This window comes from Coffea eugenioides, unplaced genomic scaffold (genome assembly GCF_003713205.1).
Source record: "Coffea eugenioides isolate CCC68of unplaced genomic scaffold, Ceug_1.0 ScVebR1_2634;HRSCAF=3699, whole genome shotgun sequence".
NCBI lineage: Eukaryota > Viridiplantae > Streptophyta > Magnoliopsida > Gentianales > Rubiaceae > Coffea > Coffea eugenioides.
Genome location: NW_020863139.1, coordinates 1 through 12,125, shown reverse-complemented (window position 1 = coordinate 12,125; position 12,125 = coordinate 1).

The window sequence follows — 12,125 nt, the reverse complement described above, 5'->3', positions numbered from 1 at the left end:
AGCACTCTTGATGGATTTCACCTATATGAGTGTTATGGGTGGGGCCGCCCTGAAGAGAATTGGGATTTATTCTCTAAAACACTCATGAAACTGGGATTGAGCACAGGGCCGAAAAGTGCCAGCTTTGAGAACTCATGAGAACACCTAGACTATTATATGTGTAAGGTAATATCTAATATCTCATAAGTAGCCATAGTTCAAGACTATAGTTCACTACTGACTCTGGTATTAGAAATTACTGCAACACTAAATATAGGTTCAAGGCATTGCTACCTATATTAAGTATGATACTCTTTTCTTGCCATTTAAATTTTATACTATTTTATTAAAATAAGTGGGGGATTGTTGTAGTATTTTAATAAATTAATAAATTCTCAATTAAATGTGCATGTTACAAGGGAAATAAATTTTCTAAAATTTATAGGTGTTTGAATGGTTTTTACTAAATATTTACTGTTTGAAGTTATGGCCTTTCAATTACATTGAAGCTTTGTAACTTACAATTCAAATTTGGATTTGAATGGGTATTGTCCAAAGAATCATTATGTGAAATTATGATTTTTTAATTACAATAAGTTTTTTGTAACCTATAACTTTGAATGTGTTTGAATGGCCAATAATTTCATAATTTATTTGGTGTCTTATTAGTAACATAAGTTTTGTTACTTACAATTCAAATTTGGATTTGAATGGGTATTGTCCAAAGAATCATTATGTGAAATTATGATTTTTTAATTACAATAAGTTTTTTGTAACCTATAACTTTGACTGTGTTTTGAATGGCCAATAATTTCAGAATTTATTTGGTATCTTATTAGTAACATAAGTTATTTTTGTCTAACTTTTCTTCACCTATATATATGCATAGTTGAGATAGAAAAGTTCCACTACAACAACTCATGTCTTTTTAGTCCAAATTCACTAATTTCTATCTCATAGTAAGGCGAGAAAAAAAGGTGTTTATAGAGCTTTACTCTCCGAGTTGTGCAATCTAGAGAGAGTGTTAGCAAGTGTGACTGGACTGTTGTATCTTGGGGGTGACAAGCTAGACAACCTGTTGCACCGGAGTTAATTCTTCCGCAGAGGCTTGAATCACCTTAAAGAGAGCGAGATACCCGTGCCTCAACCCTCCACACTTGAGTACTAATATATTGTTATTATCTAATCTTTCTTTTTTTTGCATATCTGTTTTTATTTTTTTTGTTCCAGGTGAACAAATTTTTTTTTCTGTTTTTCCCTTAAAAAGATAATTTTCAAACACCCAAAAAACTAATTTGCTAAACAGAACCTAAGTGTAAATACAACTTTAAAGAAAATTTGTTTCCATATATGTTTTGTATGAAGGTCCAACATAAATTAAGAATATGGAGTACGACTTCTCAAGACAACACTCATACACGCAGTTTGCACGATCCTTAAAAAATTGGAACTATTTTGACTGTCACCATTTTCTCAAACACAAAATGTCATAGCATTTGGGCCGAAAGATAATTTCAATATTCGAATTTAATCGTAAGATTGAATTAAAGAAGCACTATGATTCAATAGCAAATATCGAGCTTCAAATTTGAAGCAAATTTTGTTTTGATGCTTAATCCATTGTGATTTTGGAGAAAGCTGGCCCTTATGTGGGAAATGAAATGCGATATTTAAACTATTAAAAGGGCAACTTGGGTTGTTGGCTTATATTTATGGTGCGCATTATATTCTAAGCAGTATCATGGAACGTATGCTAATTCTAATCAATAGTTAAACTCAAGAAAATGGTAAATTACGTTATATTTGATGAAGAAACGAGAGCCTACTTTTAAGGCATTACTTGAATTGATTGAGTTTTAGTTAACTTTATGAATACATAGTGCCCTGGTTTATTAAAATCCTATGCTTTGCAACAGATTTTGTCAAGCAAGTTGCTTGCTATTCAGAGAACTCATCAATCTTATACTCCTCCCAATGAAGCTGAGATGAAGCTTCAGTTGGTGGTATATTTGATTTGATTTTGATTTTATTATTGAATGAAATGGTGTTGCATTGAAGAGATTGATTAGTCTTACTAAAACCCCCGAGTTGGCAAATCAAATCAAAAATGAATATTGCTTCTTCTGTCAGCTTACAAGAACAAGATCAAAGCTCTTTGGAAGCTTTGAGTTTGAGCAGAGTTTAAATCTTAATGAAGGTTTTGATGGCTTCCATGATGAAACAAGACTTAATGACTTGCTAATGAATAGTTCTGGGGAGCAAAAAGATGAAATGATTTTGAATTTGACAGAACTCATAGGAAGTCCGGAGCAACTAGTGGAAGATAGCAGAAAATGGGCTTAGAAGAAAACAAGGGAAGCAAGTGCAATGGGCTCCAATTTTGAAGCGCAATTTTCCATAGTCTATTCTAATGAAATGAATAAATTATTTTTTCAATAACGAAAATTGAGCTTCAATTTTGAAACTCAATTTTGTTTTTATGCATAATCCAATGAGATCATAGAATTTGGAGGAAGTTAATGAATTACCAAGAAGATTTAATATCTCTATTCAACTTAAACACACACACACATATATATATATTCAGGAATCCACGCGACATGCACGCACTTCGCTGGATAATTTCTTGACCAAATTGTCTAGACAATTATAACTGGACACCATTCCTCGAATTTGTAACTTGCTCCCTTTTGGAATCCCCACTAGCATTTGATGGAGCTCCTGCTGTCTGTCTAGTTACTCATTGTTTCTGTTGTCTTTCTCTTGCCACTTACTCCTTTTGTTCTTGTCGCCATTCCTTTGCTTGTCTTGTTTGGATTGCTATTTTTTGAATTTTTTTTTTAAAAAAATTTACTATAGCGATTTGATATATGTGAGATAAAAAACTGATTGAAAAATGTATTCACGAAAAATGTAAAAAAATTTTGACAAAAAATTACAATCCAAACCCTTGTATTTTTGTTTACTTGCATTTACAATATTCCTTTGACTTTTTCTTCCCGACTCTGAGTGATATACTCAATAATCACGACGAAATAACAAGTAAGCAAGAATGTCACAAACTAAACTTTGTCAAGAGAAGCAAAGTCCATGTAAGTGTTGAAATATTAAAGTATCTATTGTGCAAAGAGCACCACAAGTAACAGAATATATTGACCAGTATACTATTTTTGGTGTCAATTGACTCGTTAAACTCTTAAAAGAAATCAAATGGGACATGCCATCTATCTTCTCGATTAAAATAGAGGAAATGCATGGTATTATAGTTGCACATGACATTTGTAGTGGTATTTTTGTCACTTCATATATGAAAAGTAGTATAATGATTTAATTGAAATTTTAAAAAGTTCCTTTTTTAATTTTAAAAAGTTTAGTGTTTGTTGCCACACTCTATTTTGACCCTTTTTTCGAAACTAAAGAAGAATAAAAACAAATTTATTAGAGAAATTTATAATTAATATTAATAACCCTTTTATTCCAAAAACTCCTGAGGAAATAATCGAAATATTTTAGCAAGAAATTAGAATATATTTAATAAGAAAGATTTCAAGAAGCAGAAAAAAAAAGAACAACTACAAAGAAAACTATTCTTATTAGAAATGGAAATACTGAATTGCTTTTCTAAGAAATCCATCTTTCTAAAGAAATTTCCTTTTTTTTTTTTTTTCTTTACCTGTTTGACTCTCCTCTATCTTTCTAGGAGAGCAGCTCCTCCATTACTTCTGCAATTCAAACTTGTCTAAAAAGATTAATGTTCCGTTTGGATTGGGGATTTTTTCAAAAAACAAGTTTTTCAACTACAATATTACATTAATATACAAATAAAAATAACTTCAAAAATACCAAAAACAATTTCAAAAATACCAAAAAAAATCTCAAAAATATAAAAAAATAACTTCAAAACACATAAAAACATTAAAAAACATTAAAAAACACAATAAAAACCTAAAAAATAACCTTATCTACAGTAAAAGCTTTTCAACTATATTGTTATAGTAAAATATTTCACAAACACCCCCCAAAAATAGCTAATCCAAACAGAGTATAAGTTTCTTTATGGCCCTTTTCAAATTTCAATCCATTTCTATATCTATTAGCTGAAGACTACATCATGTACTTCTTGTCTTATAGGAAGCAGATGATCTGACAAACAAATTGGACGCTGCAAAACGAAGGAAATTGATTGAGATTAATCGCAGAAATTCGATATATGGTATTTTAGTTGGTGCTTGTAATTATTTTGAATTTGATGGTTATAATGCACGGACTCCGCACGGCTTGGTCATTGCTTGGAAGCTCATATTGTCTTGAGGAAACCTTCGCTTTTCTTATATGTAAAAACTGTAAAAATTGTGAATCTTGATTCGCTCCTTCTAATTTTGTTTTGTTTTATTTTTATTAGATTTTATAATTTTTACAATTATAAAAAAGAAAGAATTGATTCTGAAAAGTTCTAGACAAAAACCAGTTTCACAATCTTATCATACATATGATTTTTTTTTCTTTTTTGTAACCTCGACTTTCATTAAATATGGAATAGGGCAAGAAATTTGTACAAACAGAATACATCCAAAACTCCTGAATTAACTTCATAGAAACAACGTATTCAGAGCTACTCATTACAAAACATGTACGTACTAAACACATACAATCATCTAAACAGCATAACTAAGTAAAGATTGATCATACACATTAATTTTGGTCCTTACATGAGTCTTCAGTCCCATACATTAAGAAAACTATTCTGAACTCTTTTCTGGGAACTTGTCTATGCGACTAGACAGTATAGTGTTTTTAAAATAGTAGTATTTTATCTTTTCATGTTGTTACTTGAAAAGGCCAAATTATATTCTATGGCATCATTACTTGTTTTGTACAGTGTCTGAGCCACGATTTGAAAAGGGAGAGGGGGGAGGGGAATTTAACATATAAGAAACTTTATACAAGTTTTTTTTTTGGGTAAAATAAAAGTTTTGATGGGTTTGGCTCCGGTTACGACTACAGACCAAAGCATGCCTCTGAAATCATAGATTATTTATAGAGGTTCTTACATATCTTCACCAACACAACTCTCACATCAATAGCGGGATTTGAAACACATCATTTTGTGAAGAAGTAGCTTGTTCTTACCAATTGAAAACTAGCTTGTGTTGGCAGATAAGTTATTTGTAATATGTAATAAGTTTGATATAGTTTATGCTTATCACTTAATAACAATTGTAGTTCTAATATAAATTGTCAACTAGAAAAAATTACAGTACAATTTTAGCAAAATAAAAAAATGCCTGGCATTTTAATTTTAGCTTCATAAGAAATATATACCAAGAAATTTAAAAGAAAAAATGTACTCCAATTGAAATTTAAGCATTTTATTGATATCATATAGTTCTAACTATGACGATAGTTAATAAAATGGCCCAGAAAACGTGTGGCTACTCCCTCCCCTTTGTGTTTTGTTCCCATAAAAAGTAAAGATAGAGCAAATAGAAATCATTAAATAAAATTATTTGGTCATAGTTTTCTTACTTACACTTACTGAGAGCCTTTTCTAATGCTGATTGGGCCAGAGATCCTTTTCCACGAGTACAGCTATTTATTTTGACAACCAGAGTGCTAACCAAATTATACACAATGATACTTTTCACCAATGGGCAAAACATAACCACCAGCCTTTGGCCTAGTGGCCACTGGCCACCACCAAAGCATCATGTAGCTTTGTTTAAAAAAATTCAAGCAAATGTGCAGTGCACCTGTCTGGTCTGTAGTAATTTAGTCCCCTCCGGATTATCCTTGAGGCTCTTCAGGTCCTCCCCCTCCTTCTAGTGTAGAATAGTTTGTTGTATCGATAAAAAAAAACGAATGGGCAAAACATATTGAGATTGATTTTTTTTTTTGGCTTCATTTCTTACGAGATACTCTCTCTCTGGTCTGCGTTTCATCTGCTGATCAAATTGCTGACTTTCACAAAGACTTGCTCATGAGAACGTTTTCATGCTCCGTGCCCAAATTCAAACTCATTTCTACTTTACCACTTCAATTTGAAGGTGGAGGAGGGGGAGTGTTAATGTATATTTTGTCTTGTTATGTATAGGTACATTGTACTATTGTGTCTTGATACACATTATCTAGGTAGGGGTGTAAACGAGTCTAGTCAAGTCAAGCACTTTAGTGTTCAAATTTATTTGATTATTTTAAGGGTAAAATACAAAAAAAAAAAAAAGCTCCCTGTGGTTTGACAAATATTCTAATGGAACTCCCTCTGATTTGAAAACCAACACTATAACTCCCTATAATTTTGACTAAATTAAAAATTGAACAGAAAGCATTAAATCTAACGGTTGTGTGTGAAATGTCAATTTTGCTCATACTATACGTGAGATGCTTTCCATTCAATTTTCAATTTAGTTGAAACCGTAGGGAATCATAGTGTAATTTTTCAAACCAGATGGAGTTAAATTGAATATTCAACAAACCATATGGAGTTTATTTATATAAGGGCAATTTTGACATTTCACGTACAACCGTTAGATTGGATGCTTTCTGTCCAATTTTCAATTGAGTTAAAATCACAGGAAGTTATAGTATAGGTTTTCAAATCATAGGAAGTTAAATTGAACATTTAGCAAACCACAAGGAGTTTTTTGGTATTTTACCCTTATTTTAACAAGTTTGAAATTATGTTCAAACTTGACTTGTTTATTTGTTGAGTCGAGTTTGAATGAGATTTTTATCGAATTTGAAAGTTATCTAGCATAAAATGATGTTCGAGTTTAGCTTGATTAGTGGTGAACCAAGGCCAAACGCATTTTATCAAGCCGAAGATGATTCGAATATCGAATAATTTGATTTATCTTTCAACTCTATATCTAGGTTTACACTGTTTAGATACATTGTGCATTCTTTGTATCTCAGGCCTAGGTTATTTTATATCATTGTAAAGTAAGGAAAATCAATATTTCATCCCACTTCACCTGTCACCAACATGCACAGATATAGAGTCTTATCGTACCGGTGGTCAATAGACTAACTACAAAGTACTAAATTAAAGTGTAGGCTTTTTACACCATAAGGAGGTAAAGTGTCAATTTGTTTAACCAAAAGAATGCTTTTGCATTTTACCCTTTCCCTTTTACTCGTTTCTTTTTTTGGAAATGCAAGTCTTTTTTATTTGTAAACTAGGGATGGCACCCGCGCTCAACGCGGGAGTTGTAACCTGTGTAAGGGATGTAGCTTGTAAGCGGAAAATGCAATTAATAGTGATGTATTTGTAAGAATTGCGATGGTATAGTTCGTTGTTTTTGATAAACTGATTAAGGGCACAGAATTATTGCATTTTTAATAAAAGTTCCAAAGTTATTTTGTTTTTATTTTACCATCAGCACAGGATTTTTTTAAGGGCATTAGAATTTAGAAATGAGTAAAGATGAGGATATTAAACACAGGGATTGTGTTATTCAAAAACAATTGCAATTTTAGTACATCAACATGTGCACATAGATATACATTCATTAATTCGAATAATTGGTTTGGAAAGTACCTTGATCAGAAAGCGGGAGCTGGACAAATCCTTTGCCTCACAATTGTACCTCAGCTGCTGCCAAACATGGAACTGCAAGAGTACAGTTACAAATATAATTAGAGCTTGTAAACTGTAAAAGATTGTGATTGTTTCATTCAGAAATCAGATATACACACAGATAGGATCTACCTGAAAAACATAGTGGAAGGGACCTTACCTCTTTGGGGACCACCTTGGTAATATAGAGTTTAAGCAAGTCATGCAACCGTTATGTGTGTTAACAGCCTGTATTATTGCAGGTTAGGAAAAAAACTGATCAACAAATGCTCTAGAAGAGCAAAAGACTTTCAGTTTTTGTTCAGGCATGCCTTCCAAAAAGTCCTGCATCTTCCAACCATTAGTATTGTAGTAAAGAAGCAATAATTTTTCACTGTAATGTCCCAATTCATCACATCAGCTGAACTCATTTGGTGAAAAATTCAGAAGCCAAAAAGCCACCAATTACACTTGCACAATAAAGGTTTGAGTTAATGTTCTTCTCAATGATGGTTTGCAGCAATGACACATCAATGGCAAGGGCTGCTTAGAAGAATAAAGCTGAAACAACAGCTCGTAAGCTACACATCGGCAGTGTAAGCATCACCCTTTGCCTTCCTTCAAGTGAGCCATCAATGACTCAGAAAAGGAACTTTTGGACTATGAAATGGTCTGGCTCTGAAATGGGGGCTTTTTCATTTTTCAAATTTTTTATGACATGAAACTTGAAGTTATTTTAATTTCCAATCATTATTCTCAGAAATTCCAATGGGGTCAATGTTTCCAAGAACATAATAGAACACTCTTATTGCAACACTGAATTGGCCTTTCTTCGTCTTAAGGATAACCAATTGCATAATAGAACAACCAAGAACAGTACCCCTCAAAACCATGCTAAATACCTAGCCAGCCCGGCTGCCGGAAGTGGGCGAATGCCCAGATTGAACAGTACTGTAATTAATAAAATAAGCATAATCTTGGCTGCTACGCTCATAACCATGCTTGTAGTAGTTGTAGAAGGCAGCTGAGAGGTAGTGTAATAGGTGTTTGAACCAGCATAACCGCCATAGCTGTAGGAAGAGTAAAGCTAAAAGAACAGAGCATCCGTTGAGAAAACGGCTTGTTTCAGCTTTGCTATCATTTTTCCCTCACTGTCTTGAGCGTGTCATCCATGGACATTCAAATGTCAACTATAGCAGGCTGTTGAGATAATTTTGTTTAGCACAGTCAAGCTGAAACAACTAAGCATCGGCAGTGGAAACATCAAGCCACTAAGGGTAGACTGGGTAATGTACATACCAATACACCTAGAATGCTAGTACCCTAAAATTAATGACTTGTACACTGGTACTGAAATGCCTAATGTACCCCTCAAAATGGTTAGATGAAAATTATCCAACAGCCACACAACAACTCCTTTTTATATATATATAGGATGCTTTGCATTATATGTATATACTTGAAACAGACAAACAGTTGCATCACTGATATGTCTATTTGGATAGCTTATTAATTGCACAAATTTATTTGGTTATATTATAAGTATATTTTCTAATCACCTTTTTACCTCACACACATCACATCAAACAAAGTGTTATAATATTTTTTTCAAAAAATAATCCCAAATGATCTCCTATCTAAACACATTCATTGTAATTTTTAGATTACACCTCCTTCAGTTTCTTTCTTTTTTTATTGATAATTTAAAATTTTTATCTCTGAATAAGTTTTTTCTCATATATAGAGATTCACCTGCTGCCAATCACAAACCACCACAATTGCCACCGGTCACCACACCATTCACCGTCACCACCAAGAGTTTCAACCCTTCGTGGGGATGGGAGGTCAAGGGTTCACCTATTGCCTCCTACCTTGCCACTTAATTGTAACTGTCACTTTCAAGTGGCTTCCTCCGACGGGAAACAGGGGTTCCCTGTCGGTTCTCCTTTCCCCCTAAACTAGACTAGAATAGATTTTACAAATATTATCATTGATTCCGAATTCCTTTCTTGAAGGTTGCGTCATCAGAGAAGGTCCTTCTTCTCTTCTGGCAATCAGAGTGATGGCTCCTCATCCGAGGAGTAATAACCTATAAAAGGGCAATCAAGCATCCAATCAGCAGCTGGACTGGAAAATAGATAGAAGAATGATTCTCAAGTTTATATACATTTCCTATACTAAACCACAGTGGCCACCACCAAAGTTGGTGGGGTGGGAGGTCAGGGGATCATACCTGCCTCCCACCATTGGTCACAAAAATGTGGCAAGCTACTTCAAGTGGCTTCCAGCCGAGTGCGCTGTAGGTCGTTCAGTCCCCTCCGGTTATCCCTCGATATCTTCAGATTCTCCTCCTCCCCGTAACATAGAATAATTGTAGATCTATCGTATCGACCAAAAAAAAATTATATACATTTCCTATACTAAATCCTGATGATTATATAAATATTACCGTTGCGACAAAAAAAAAAATACACCATTCGCCAACTACAACCAATGACAATTACCGGCTGCGGCCAACTATAGCCTGCCACCAAATCATGCAAAATTCATCAATTCGCTAAAATTGGAATCAAAAGTATCAAACTACTGAGTATACTCCTTGTCTCTGTTACCATAAGAACAAGGTCTTTTTGTACTCTTGCCCAGTGGCGGATTTACACTAGGGGCACGGGCCCTCACTGCCCCCTTAAATTCTGTGATATCTACAAAAATTTGATGTAATTTTAATTGTGCCCCTGGAGTTTTATGTATCTATTGGTTTGTAGGCCCCCACTGCCCCCTTAAATTTCTATAATACCTATAAAAATTTGATGTAATTTCAAGTGTATCCCCTGGAGTTTTGTGTATCTATTTATTTATATGCTTTTAAAGTTGTCTTTGATTTTACCTGTTGTTACAGCTACCATAGAAAGGGTTTTTTCAATGATGAATATAGTGAAGAATCGGTTACAAAATAGAATGGAAAACACTTGGATGAATAATTATTTAGTTACTTATATTGAGAAAAATATACTTCGTGAAATTCAAAATGAAAAGGTTGTAAACTGTTATCAAAATATGAAAACTCGTCATGAGCAATTGTAAATGGTTTAGTTTGCTTTTGAAATAAAATTATTATTACATTAATAATTTTGAGTTTGTTTTTTGATGTTTTTCATAAAATATATGCATCATTTGTACTTGTTGGTGAATATTTTTTTCCTTAAAAAACTACAAAAAGGGTAGGTAAAAAATTTTAGAGTTGCTTTTGCCCCCACTGAAAATTTTTTTTGGCTCCGCCACTGCTCTTGCCAAATCTTTAACATTCTTTTCGTTTTGCCAATTCTCTGTTATTTTGAAATCAGATTTTATCAAATTTAATAGATTTCAATTTTTTTTTTGTATGAGCAAGAATAAGCAAGACAAAATTTAAGCACTAACATCAAAAAGGAAAATAAAAGAAATAAACGAACAACAAAAACAGATGAAATATCTTCAAATATATTTTTTTCTTCAGTATCGTCAAATAATGGTTGTCTTTACAACAAAATTGTTTTAATCCCTATTTGTCACCAAGAATCCAATTTAAATGAACCTTCAATATAACTAAGGTAGAAACCATCTTCTTTCACCACCCAAGGACAAAATTTAACGTCGATATAGTTTTCGGTCCAAAACAGCAACAGATTTATCTTTCCCACAACACCAAAAATGGCAATAGAATAACGTAGTCCCCCAAAAGTTTTCATGAAACGCTCATTCTATTATCTCATTTACTACCAATGTACGATATCCAAGGTCATCCTGTTTAGATTGACAATGAACAGTTAATGGATTGGTATTATCTGGAAGAGCGTTCTCAATGCTAACACGAAGTCTGGGAAAAAATGATACAGCGCCCGAAAATGTGGGGGCAGCCAAAAACAATGCTAAAATAAGCAAGGGAAGAAGGCTTTTCGTCATAATTTGGTTCATCTTCATGATATGTTATGATATAATTGCACGAAATTTCAAGATACTTATAGAAGTGCATACTCTGAATAGATGTTGTGTCATTTGGGCAAATTAAGAAATATATTTATGACAAATCTTGATGAGATTTTGAAAGCGCTCTAATATAAATGTAAAAGATTTCTTTTAAAATAAACACGAACGAGTCACTCACTATTCTATTTTTGGATTTTTCTAACAGATGTCTATTAACTCATTAACATATCTAAAGTTCACCTAACTTACCATGTTTACACACTACTAATAATTATTAATTTCCCTTGCATTCATATACTTATTGAATCTTACCTACCATTTCTTGTTTTTATTTGCTTTAAAAAATATGACCCCTAAAAGATAGCTCAACGGATGCCCGGACTCTTCATTTTTTTTCTTTTTGGGAAAATGTATTTTTTATCCCTAATGTTTGGGGTGTGGACTAATTTCATTCCTAAATTTTTAGTCAAAACACATTTTGTCATCATATTGTCATAATTTTGACTAATTAAGGATAATTGATGGATTGCCTATCAATTTAGATGGAATTAGAGTTGCAAACGAGTCGAGTCACGTAGAGTTTTGGGCTAATCGAACCTAATCTCGACTTAATTTTATCAAACTC